This window comes from Haemaphysalis longicornis, unplaced genomic scaffold, assembly GCF_048455015.1.
Source record: "Haemaphysalis longicornis isolate Haplotype H1 unplaced genomic scaffold, Haemaphysalis longicornis Haplotype H1 scaffold_6, whole genome shotgun sequence".
NCBI lineage: Eukaryota > Metazoa > Arthropoda > Arachnida > Ixodida > Ixodidae > Haemaphysalis > Haemaphysalis longicornis.
Window position 1 is genome coordinate 71,232,547 of NW_027526407.1, and position 12,894 is coordinate 71,245,440.

At 47.9% G+C, this 12,894-nt stretch overlaps 1 long non-coding RNA gene across 1 annotated transcript; it reads right to left on the bottom strand.

Annotated features, from left to right (window-relative positions):
- LOC144142964 (uncharacterized) lies at window positions 1–12,493 on the bottom strand. The gene is made up of 2 exons (XR_013317071.1): window positions 12,201–12,493; window positions 1–847 (listed from the first exon to the last, which is right to left on the bottom strand). It is a non-coding gene; the product is annotated as an uncharacterized LOC144142964 (long non-coding RNA).
- Between the last annotated feature and the right edge of the window lie 401 nt (window positions 12,494–12,894).

A 12,894-nucleotide genomic window follows, 5' to 3' on the forward strand; every position in this document is an offset into this window, starting at 1 on the left:
CCGCAACTATCAATTTTTATCATGAGTCAGTCTCAAGAGGTTTCTTTTTATCACTTCCAGCTCAGCAAAGATTTATGTGTAGGGTTAGTCAGGATCACTTTGAAACACCCAGCACTGGTGTGCGAGTGTAGGCAAAATTTGTGACAACTAAACTATAACGTTTTCATCTAAGCAGACAAAATGAGTTTACTGAAACGGGGGCTACCGTTGAAATGAATTAGTCAACAAATATTCCACAGTATCAAGTACTGGTGACTCATTTGAAGACTGCTATGGACGAAATAGGTTTTACAAAAAGAACAAACACTTGTTGGCCGCAGAGACAGAAGCGCAGAGGTAGATGAAAGAAGGAGGGTGCTCGAATGTTGTTTCGCAAACACAGATTTACCATTTATCGTTTTAGTTTGAGTGACACAGACCGCAAGTTGAATAATGTACCCGGCGTTTTTGATGTAGCTGAAAGTACTGGTATCTAACGAGGCAAATAATGCGCAGCCGAAGTCACCAAAACCTTTTAATACCCAGCGAAGCTTCTTGATCGGTTCCTGTCATAGAGGAGTTTCGCAGAAGTAAAAAAAATGGCGCTAAATTGCCACGGGAACTAAATAAAATAAATTGACAAGGGAGCAATCAGCTCCTTCCTTGCAGTATTCCAAAAGCAATGTTTGGGTCTTCCAAATGGCCCTCCTGAATGGGTACTATTTTAGACCCCCTTAGTTCATGCCTTGGGGATCGTTATTCACTTGGGCGATAAACAACCGTTGTTAGTTGCACTTGGGTCCCAGACTTTGCGTTCTGAAGGTCGCCTCCACTGCTCTACGCATCGTCTTGTGGTGACAGCTCAACTCTGAAAAAAAAACCGCAAACACAGACTAATTAGTAGAGCACTAGATAATAGTTGTAAATTTCCCGTTTGGGTTCGCAGTAAATACTCGTTTTCTGTCTGACGGAATGCCGTGATTTTATAATAGGTACGGGCAAGCAACTATCTAGCAGTCCTTTAAATTCGTCACTCTTTAACGTCTATCAATCAAATTTTTAAACCAGTTTGCCTAACACCTTGCTTGAGTTCAAGAAATATTGTGAGGCAATCGATATACACTGTTGGAAGAAAAAGTGTCGGCGTCCTCCTCACCTTTTTGGTCCTTTAAAGGGGCCACGAAGACAACATGCAGGTTTGATTCATTCAAAAAAATGCCTCGTTACACAATTTTTAACATAAACTTTGCCCAAATAGCTGTATAGTTAAGAAAAAAAATGGAATGGCCATGCGATCCACTAGCTTATTTCCCGCAAAAGAACCCATGATGTCATACCGCCAGATCTGCGATTGGCGGAGGCCGGCAAAAGCAAACGCAAATTAGGCAGTGCTTATAAGCTTGCCGAACAAAGTTTTTGCGCCTAGGTTTATAGCACATTCTTTTTATATCAGTAAGAACGGTGGGACAAACAGTGGAAGTTACGAAAGCACACGTAAGCATAAAAGTACCGAAGCGTAATGGGGTTGATACTGCGCGCACTATGCTTCGTTTACATGCGCAGCACAGCGGGGCATTGGGGTTCTTTCAGACTGGCCGATTGACCATATTTGTCCAGCCAGCACCATGTTTCACGAAGAGATTATTTTCTCCGTGAACAAAAACAAGCCAGGTTTACATACAGCGACAAACAAACCAAAGGGAGAAAACGGTTTGCCGCGGTGTGGTGGCGCCGTCTAGGTTGGCTAACAGTAAGCAAGTCTCCGTTCCACACCAAGTTCAGCTGATAGACCTGTTCTTATGATGTCATTGAATAAAGCATCTTCTGATTCCGGACAAGGGCGGGTGCACTATAGAATCCGAAATATTTCGAATAAAACAAACTTGTATTTTGTCTTCATGGCCGCTTTAAGGCAAACTTTATGCGAAGGGAACGAACGTCTTCTTTAACCCTTTGAATGTCAACGGTTTCCCGCATCGTTAGCATGACACCATCTTAGCTGTTATCATGACAGCACGGAATCGCGGACCGGTGGTGTAACTATCTTCGGCGCACAAACGAACGTACTGAGAGAGGCCTGATTGATTTGATTATGAGATAACCGCGCTGATGCTACACAGACGACGAGGCGCACCGTAGTGGGGGGCTCTGGAATAATTGTGACCACCTGGGGATCTTTAACGTGCGCCGAAATCTCGACCACACGGGCGTTTTCACTCTTCGCCTCCAACACTGACAGGTTTCTCGTCGGCAGAGTCACCAAATTGCATTCTGATGGAAGAAGACAAGCACGAAATTGCGTATACAGCAACTAAGTTTACGTAAAGATTTGTCAAAGTCCCGAAGAGGAACCTAGTCCTGGTTTCTTTATTGAATATTTGAGATGCGCGAAAACTTCTAATGGCCCACAAAACGGTGTGTGATAGCACAAGCTTTAAATGGGGTCACTTTATTCAGGTTTTCTTCCCCACCACATTTCTTGCGTTGTTGCAAGGGGGAATTTCGGAGCTACCTATAACTGCAAGATTGCTTGCTTACTGGACCGACTAAATCGATAGAACTTCCGGGCTATGTCGTCACGTGCGACGTCCAGATCAGAGGAAACCTCTGATGCGAATACCAAAGTATTACCGCCTGTGTTGTAACAGGTAATGCTTTGGTACCGGCGCATGAAATTGATTGCCAATGCGTGCTCACATCCAGTGCGCGAACCTCATCGGCTACTTTGGTATTCACTAAATTTATGGCTCAAAGGTTTTACCTAATGGTTTGTGTAATCCATACTGCAGACCACAGTTGCAGTTTCAGCAGGAAGAGCACAGGGTTACACATTATCTAATGCGTATGACTCAGTAAGGGAGTTACACTAAGTCTTGGGACGAAGCAAAAAAAGAAATCAGTAAGTGCCAGGCTTCGTACCGTAAGCTGTTAGCCATCTCGGGTGGTGGTGCCACGTGTGTCCTGTAGACAGGGCGAATATATAGATTTACAGATCGTTAGCCGGTTCACGGTTAGTACGAGAGCATAGTAAATCGATTCGAAGTTGCTGTCTTGGAATCTGGAGCTGGCGAATTTATTTGCAATCATTATTGCCCGAAAGAAAAGTATGGGTCGAAACTTTGAAAAAATAAACTTGACTGCTTTCTGCAAAATACTTTCCAATTTAACAATGTTATTTTTAGCATACAGATCTTATACTACAGCACCATAGTCAAGTTTTGGTCTAATAAGTGAATGCTGGCAAAAACGTTTAACGCTTGTACGCGAATTACGAACTTTCGGTCTCAAACATCACAGGTTTCTAAAGGCGGGGGAGGTCAAAAAACTTTATTCGACTGAAGAGCTGGTAGTTGGGCGGCGTGCTTAGTTCAGGACTCCGTTGGTTCCTACCGCTGTCTTCGCCCTTTCGGTCCTCCATAGTTGCCTATTCGGATCAGAGCGGGCACGTTCAGCCTCCAACCGCGCGTACGTAGGACGAGAAATTAGATTCATGTCTGGGTTATTCTGGCTCTCACACACCATGTGGTCTGGAGTAGCACGTTGGCCACAATAATTGCCCAGGGGCGGGGACCGCTGTCGATGTGCAAGTTTCAGGAGAGATTAGTAGTAAACTTTACATTTAAGAGTTTGAAGCTGTTACTTTGCTAGTTATACACATGATGGCAGTCTGTACTCAAACTAGAATGGAAATTTTTAGGCGGCATGCGGATGGAAACAGTTTTCCCTGCGTTGACTACTATGCCCCATTCCTTTCACAAACAATAAATATTGCCCATATTTGTGTTAACCTCTATTTGATCTTGTATGACTGGTATTTATTGAATAAACTGTAACCATGAGCAAAACATGCGGATATTAGTGGTGGGTGTAACAGCAGCGAGAAATGTCAATATGTAAAGAAAAAGCAACGGAGCCACACTACTACCTTGGGGCATCCCGGAAGGGACAGGAAGACAGCTTGACCCATTACTATTGACCAAAACTTATTGTTTTCTATATGTAGCATAAACGGAGCGGTGTTTTACTGTCGCGGTAAAGGAAAAGAAAGCTATGAGGAACACAGATTCGAGGAAAAACTTAAGAACGACAATATCGGATGATCGTGATGACCAGATGAAAGGAGGGGTATAAAAACAAAAGAAAGAGTCATGTAGAACCACCCCACTGGCAGGCGCACTGCTGGAAAGCATGTCATAAAGTCCCGAAAGAAGTTTGAACATATTGTTCGAAAAAAATGTCTCGGTGTAATTCGTTCGGTGTAACGACACTTACATTCGAATGCGGCGTGACCGGTGTTGAGATTCGCTCTCGAACGGCCTTTCGGGACACAGCAATTACATGACGTACGTGCAATCGCGTGTCCTGGACTCACAGGATGTACAAGTAAACGGTGGGATCGTGACAGAAACTGTGATTATAAGGTCGAGTATATCTTCCAGCAATGCGGAAAGTTTCATGGCTACATGCTTGGCGTAGATTAGCGATTATGACACTTCCCCTGTTGCCGTAGTCGTTAGTTCAAAGTAAGCGTTTCTGGGTCGAAATGGAAGTGTCGTACGCGCTGCATGTTAGAGACATATGGAAGGCGATGTCTCCCAGATCCGCCCAATTGTCCACACAGCGGCTTTCGTGCATCGATTCCACATTACCCGAGGTTGTGTCTGCAGTTGGGAGCATGCTTGATGCGAGGGCTTCATAGCGAACACGCATGCCCGTGTGACCATAGTTAGTGACCATGAGGTATGCAATATAGCCTTTAGCACACGTTTTTTGCCACAATGCCCCCAGCTCCGCTGGTCGGACACTTTGAAGGGCGACACATCGTGGAATTATTTCTGTATCCTGTGTTTTATCTCACTCCTGGTTCACGCCTCGTTCACTATCGCCTTCCGACTGCATTTGCAGCGACGCGAGCTGATGACTAAAATTTGAGCGCTTTAACAAAAGGGTCAAACTTTCTTTATAAATAGAGGTAGAGCAGACCATCCGAATAGCCTTCTTGAAAAGCTAAGGATTTGGGTGAGTAGGGTGAGAAAGTTCAATCCTTGTTTCACGAAGCATTGATTTTAAGGCAAATGGTTGAAGGAGACATGTGTCAACAACGTTATGCTACGCTTTTTAAAGGGTACAGGAGCAATATGACGCATGCGTGAGAGCACACCTCGTAAAGGAGTTCTGACAAACAAATTTTTATGTTGTCCTAGTGACCTGGTGAACCCGAACGCGCTCTTTTATTACATGAGCACGTAAAAAATAATTATATTGAACGGCCTGCAAATTATCCTTGAACGGCCTGCAATCCTTGCAAATCACAACAAATCATTAATAACAACCTTGCAAATCATTAATTACATTGAAGGGCCTGAAAATCATCAATTTTCCGCGCTTGCACTTTGGACGGCGCGTATACACAACCATGGTATCTGACCGTTTTTGTTCGGACGTGAGAACACCGCGAAGGCTGGTGAATGCATTGTTTCGACCGCCCCGCCGCCAGTGCTGAACACCCGCTCTGCCTGAATGCATTAGGCCTACCGTTGCGGGGGAAATGTGATGACCGTTTTCATCAAATGTCCTGATGGCGACTTTTGTTGCGATTCGGCGCTATATTATGGCTCCCTTCCCGTGTGGGGAACTTTATTTTTGGCAAGAATGCGTTTATGGGCAGTGGGTATTGCTGTGACCCGCCGCGGTGGCTCAGTGGCTAAGGCCTTGCGCTGCTGAGCACGAGGTCGCGGGTTTGATTCCCGGCCGCGGCGGCCGCCTTTCTGATGGAGGCGAAAAGCAAAAACGCCCGTGTGTGCGAGATTTCGGCGCAGGTTAAAGATGCCCAGGTGGTCAAAATTAATCACGAGCCCTCCACTATGGCGCGCCTCATCGTCTGCATTGCTTCGGCGTGTTAAAACCTACAATCAATCAATTGCTGTAGCACTGGCTAAGTGCATAATTCGGTGAACCCGACAGCGCCCTGGCGTCACTCGCCGGGCCGTGCATTGGAAGTGCATCACATGTTTCTGACGGCGCTAGAGGCACACGACCGCGTCACTTCATTTCGCTATGTCGGGGTGATGTCACGCCGATGTCAATTTGATGCCCGATTTTCCTCGAGCGGTAACGTCGTTGCGATAAATGAGGTCAGATTGATGTATGTTCCAAGCGTCGCAGGCTGCTGATATTTCATACAGGGTACCTGTTGAGTAAACGAACCATTTCAACCCTGTTGAGTAAGGAAGCGAACTGTGTATTAAAATTACCACCGCAGATTCGCGTCAGTGCCCCTTTAATAATACATCCGGTCATTAGAGGAACCTTCCACATTTTAAAAACTATTCAAAAAACAGGTGCCACTTTACTTTATGAGTGGGTGAGAGAGTAAGTAAGTTTGTGAGTGAGTGAGTGAGTGAGTGAGTGAGCGAGGGTGGGAGGGGGAGCAGGAAGAGGTAAAATTTGAGTAGTTAGGGAACCCGTGGGGCATTCCTTGCAAGTTGGTCCGCCAGTTGCTCCCACTGCGCAGAATCGTGTTAAAGCTATCCGCGGTTTATCACCACAAAGTTACAGGGGCTTGCGTCATTCAAATTATTGAAAACCCGGGGCCCAATTCTCCGAAAAAGGGTCGTCGTTTTGAAAAGATGCGGTATCGCCATGCAAATGCACGTGTTCTGGGCAGGGGCGTTGTTTTGGGATGTTGAAGAGCATCGAGAGTTGTCCAGAGGAGCACCCCGTTGTTTTGGTTGCGATTTTGTGCCCTTGCTACGGTGCTCCTCTGGGCCACTCTCGATGCTCTTCAACACCCCAAAGCGGCGCTCTCGCCCTGAACACAAGCATTTGCAAGGGGCTACCGGGTCATTTCAAAGCGATGGCCGTTCGGTTTAGAGAGTTGATCCCCAGGAGCGAAGTGTCTGGAAGAGTGATCCAGTTTCTGTACTTCAAAGCGGCACGCTGGAAAGCTTTCCTACGTTTTCTCTGGGCAAAGCTGGGCGTTCGCGCGCGTTGTCTGAACGGTCCATGAAAACTGTCTACATTGTTTGGACGAGCATGTAAGAGAACAGAGATTTAAAAGATTTGGGAGTGCATTCATGGTGCAAAAATACTTACCTGACCACTATTGTACAGTCCTGGAGGGGACTCGCTCCGTTGTACCTTTCTACAAAGAGATATTCTCCACAAACTGGAACTTCGACAGGATCGTTAGACTTATTAACTGGTCTTAAAAAGTGTTTGTGATCATAGATATCCGGTGGTTTACAACAGTCATTGTAGACGCGAAATCCTGGGTAAACGACGCTAAAGTTCATTCGAAGGTTGAATGGCCACTGCAGAAACTCATCCAGTTTTCCTCTGTGCAGTTGAAAAAGGAGAATGTTGAAGCCATTAGGTGTCATAACAATGCCTGCAGACACGCAGTAGCCCCGCAGATATACCTTCTCGGACATTTTTGCCACGAACGCTCCTCCTTTCCCTTTAGAAAATTCTGTAAAAGTCCACGTGTGCGTTGTGGCAATAGGAAGGATGTAGAGGGGTGGGGCAAAAGTATTGCGGAAACGATCGGTGATCCGATCGAATTTGCAATCAATGGCCCTAGATATTTTGTCAAACTCAGCCTTGGTTTTAGAGTGAACGACTTCCACAGCTTCGCTGAATGCAGATAACTTCTCCACCAGCTTACTCTGATCTATTCTTGTTTGCATCACCTGATTAACCGTATGCTCGAGAGCCTCAAATTTTGCTGCGAAGCTGTAACTAAGAGCTTCTTGGTTTCGATTGCCTTCGTACTCCAAATTACCATGCTGATAGGCTCTTTCAGCCATTTGATTCTGGATTCTGCTTAGAGTTTGTTGGAGTAGACTTTGTCTTGATTGTCTCTCGTTCGTATGGGCATCTTCAGCAAGTGTTGGAGCTATTGCGATTTTAAAAGCCCTGCTAATTTCTTTCAGCTGAACTTGAATCGATGACAAGTTCGCTGAGTTGGCATTGGGTGTTCGCCGATTGCGTGTCGTGATGTCGGGGCATGTCATATTCTGAGGTTCCTCTTCTTGGGAAACACTTTTTCTCGCTTGGATTGCGGCCGCACTGGGTATCTTTAAAGCATCACAGTGGCGTTCGATATGTGCGCACACATCGGAGGCAAGGATTTTCGCCGAGCATTTAGGACATCTCCCCATGTGGTGCTCGCACTCATGGTGGAAGTGTTTCGAAATGTCCGCAGCAGCCGTGACTACATTGCAGCCACTGGTATGATTCCAGCACGAAACCTGCATTGGAAAAGGAGTTGGATTAGGTGATAGAACGGTTTTTATAATATGTTAGGGCAAAAGGTGAGACAACTGCGTAACTTATGCCTGTGGAGGGAAGAAAAGCTGTAAACACCAGTTGAAGTAAATTTCTGGAAACGCTTTCTAAAGCCAGAGCCTTTACAAATATGTATGATTTTTATGTGCTATGTCGTACTCTACAAAATTAAGGTTCGTAGTTTGGGTCATTCGAGCCATTAGTCTCAAGGTAAAACTGAACCAGATCTTTTGCGCCAGGTAAAGATTTGCGCGAAGGCCCCACTAACCTATCAAGTGCCGAATGCCATGCGTGAGTACTGGACCACGCCACCTTTGGATCACCACCACTGTTAGTTTAACAGCCTCAGGATTGATGATATAATGCACAAGCTGTGGCTAATTCCCGTGTAAAAAGTCACAAGCCCTAGTGCCAAAATCTCCCGCGCACAAATCAGACTAGTGTAACGGGTAGTGCTTCGGTGTTATCACTTTGCAACCGCAATGACTCGTGAAATATTCTACCTATTCGACTTGTCAGAATCAATGGGGTCAACGCTTGGAGGATTTGAATTGTAATGAAATTAGGCGCTTTTTGCCGGGAATGGAATGGGGAAAGAATGGTATTGATTTTTGTAAGAGCTGTATCGATATTCAGCTGGGACGCACAGCCACGCTCGCCACCACGGCCATGCGAAAGATGGCCACCCGGGACCGCTCCTGCTCGCAGCGAAAGGCCCTGCGGGTGTACAATGTCTCGGCCGTGGGGCTTAATGCACGCGCTGCCACTGCTAACCCTGCGCAAGCCCAGCTGGAAGCAGCTGGAGGGCGACCACCGCAGGGGCGTCTGCACCTGCCTGGGCCTGCCTCGAGACTTCCAGTGTGCAAAGACGCTGGCTAAAAGGGGGAGGTATGGAGGCTCCAAATGGCGGTGACCAGCGCGCTTTGGGCCACATTGACAGGCTGCGGCAGGCTGAGGGAGGCACCCTCTTGCAGCAGCACTGCGCACACACCGTCAGTCGCGCATGGGGCGCATGCTGGCTGTGTACGAGGAGGTGGAGGCTCCCGTGGAAGCACCCCCCTCTGGCCAGCCGACCCCTGCCCTGGTGGTCGAGGTCCGCGTGGAGAGCTAGGGCCTGCGCAGCGGCGGACGTCGCACTGCCGGTCGCTGCAGCTGGTCCGGGACGTCCTGTAGGGGACCCGGAGGACCACACCCTAGTCTACACAGACGGCTCCGTGTGGCGGCGGCAGGGTTCAGTCATGATGGCACCAGTTCTGGAGGAGGCCACCAGGGAGGCCCGGCTGCGCTATTCAGCATAATCTGCCATGGGCGAAATGGTGGGCGTAAGCCTTGACCTGGACCTGCTACTGGAGATGGAGCCAAGCCTACGAGCGCTGCGCCCTGCCATGCGAATCCCGGGTGGCCCTACTGCGAATCCGGGAGGGCGATCCGCGCTCAGCCTTGGCGCGGGCCGTGCGAGATAAGGTGGCATGGCTGGCTGAATGAAGAGCTCGCATTCGGCGACAGTGGGCTGTAGTGTCACGAGCGGGCAGACGAGCTGGCCGCCGACGCCCACGAGCTCCCCATTCGCTCACAATGTCCCAAGCAGATGCGGATGACGCCCGCGTGCTGATCCAGCGGCATGTCGGGCACAGCACCCTGACTTGAGGTTGGCCACTGGAGAGACCCCACCCCCTGTTCGGGCTACATGACTGCCACCAGAGCAACGCTCGGCTGTCCTGCGCCTCTGCGTGGGTTGTGTGTGGACGGCCGAGCGAAAACACCATCTGGAGCTGGTAGACCACCCATCGTTCCAGCACTGCCGGGTGGTGATCCAGACCCTGCCGCATCTGGTCCTCAAGTGCCCTCAGTTTGCGGCAGGGAGGGATGAACTGCTGGCAGCCTTCGGGGAAAGGGCTTGGCCCCTCGAAGAGATTCTGTGGCCGCCGGGTAGTGTCCTAGAGCGAGATGGCGTCTATGAAACCTTGGGGTCCCACCTGGCCACCTCAGGACTCATCTTGGCTCTCCGCTTGCTCCCAAGATAACCAGAACTGTCTTTGTTGTGTGTGTGCAACTTTTTTGTCTTAGTGTTCTTAGTTTTAGTCTTGTAGATATGGTGTTGAGTTTTAAGTGTTGTATATATTGTATATATATGTACTTTTATATCTTGTATATATATATCCTTCCCTTCTCTCTCTCCTGTATTTCCTGTCTACCCGTGTTCCCCATTCTCCACCCCCCCCACCAGCAATGCTCCGATGTCCGCCCTTAGGTAAGACAAAGCACGTCTGCTGGTGGTCTGTCCTTCTACATTTACCGGTTACATAATATTATCTACACATTCCATTAAGCGGATTTGTCGTGTCACATTCATTGAAATATTATTTCGCTTATTTTCCTCAGGCCACATTGAGAACCCCTCATTTCTTATCCTATATAGACATACAATTTAAAAATGCGTGAAGTCACTGGACATGCTCTAATTGCCTTGTGCTGGAATATTTTGATGCCATGTGAGCACATTTATCTCCATTTCTGCTAACAAAGCAATTTACTATAGATATGCAGGTCTCACTAGCGAGTGCTGATGCGACACAGAGGTTTTTAATCGTTCATGCAGCGGCTGCCCACCATAAAATCGCTTGAACAAATGAACATTGGTTTTTCGTTCTCCCTTTTTTGGCAGCGTTTTTGAAGCATGGCCTTCTTTGTCTGGAGGGGGAGGAAAAAGCTCTTCGCGAAATCTCTCAATGGCACCGCCGCCAGGCTGGCGTCGCAGTGGCGGGTGTCGTTCTACAGGCTAGGGAAAGGTATCGAAAAATAAGGGGGGAAAGATGGTGCCGAACGGTGGCAACCGAAGCCACGGTGATTCTCGTCACAAGCCAAAACGTGGCATCGTGGCATTCCCTTCTCATTGCAATCACTGAGCATGCGAGCCGATCTCGAAGGCATGCCCTGGAATACGGCGCAACATCTGCGCTGGTTGGACTGTTCCGTACAATTTCTCGAGATAGTACAGTTTGCTGGCTTTGATATGGCACACCGCGCACTGCGCTTTGTTTTCAAATCAATGGCTTCTTGAAATGGGGTGGGCTCTCGTGGTTAGTTTCTGTACACTGTCAAGTGTTTTTCCGTTTTCAATTGTTCGCTCTACACCGTTTTCCTTGCATGGTCAATGTGGCATCGTGGAGCCTTCAAGACACCAGTGCGGGTAACGCTTAGCCTACTGCAGCTTACAGCTTAATAATTTCGGTTTCAATTATTATTGCAATTTGCAATCGCCAACACATTGGCAATCGTTTTGTGTTGCCCCATCTGTCGAAGGAACAACATACACCACGAGCGTTGCTCAAAGCGGTCTTAATAGCGAAGGTTAAGCATTCCGTACCACAAAGGATGAGGCAAAGTTGCAGTGCCTAGACGCCCTTGAAAGTAATTTTTATAGTACAGCTGATAAGACCAGTGTCTCGCTGATTGATACGTATAAATTTGATGAAGTCACATCGAGTATGACAGCTAGATGGTCGTGAAGCCTTTCTATTGCAGCTGGATATGACGCATCCCCCCGTGGTCGCATGTGAGTTTTAGATAACACAAATATTTGAGTTTATCACATATATAATATTTACCACGTCCATTGCGAGTACATCAGGAACTCATTATGCATTCCACGCACCTAAAAATGAGAAGCAATGCACCGGAACGAGCTATCAACCAATCAAAGTGAGAAGGCGGGAGCTTTCGCATCTGAGCGTTGCCTAACTTCTATCTTGCCTCTTCTCTCTTTTCAGTCCTCCCTCCGCAGTCGAGGTACTTAACTGCTGAGATAACGATGAGAACCTTAACTCTTTTTTCAACGGTTTATAACCACAGCAACTATTCAGTGTGAATTTCCGCATGTTACCAGTGACATGCGAAGAAAATAGTTCTTGCGGTGTTATAGAGAAACCTACCTGTTTTTCCAGGATGCTTCTGGCAGGGTGGTTTATCCAGCTGACTTCCTCGTCCGAGCAGGTGTCTCCGTCCAGAGGGCAAGTCACCTTTCCACTGCGCACACACTGGTGGTAGCACGATTTGCAGACAAAGTGCTCGCACGGAAGAAAGGCTATACCACTCGGTACGAGACCACATGCACTGCATATTCTCGTCACGGGGAGAGGTTCGACGAAGAAGAGCGGCCTCCGGTCCACTTCCTCCGAGAACCCCACCAGTGTGTACTGGTAGCCGGGGGAAGCCATTGTAACGATAAGGCTAACGCCCAACAACAAATGCTGCGGCGCTTGTTCGATGACTGGGATGGCGGCGGCAGGTGGGCGTTTATCTCGCCTCCCCTTTCCAGCTAAGCGTCCCTTGCTCGCACGTAATCTAGATGTTTATCGGAAATCTCTGTTGCGTGACTGCCGATACAGTGCTAAAAGCGTCGCATAGGCTTCGCTTTTGAGCGCGGAGTTTCGCGGTCGGTGGAAGCCATTTTTGTGGGTCTCTTTTCTGTTTGTTTGGCATTACAGATGGTTCAGTGAAAGAAAGAGGCCGTATAATGTGCCTGTCTGCCACAATATTTCGGAACCTAAATAAACAATACACGCCTAAGATGAACGGATCTGCAATACACCTCTCCGGCGGGAGTTTCCCCATACTGGTACGTCT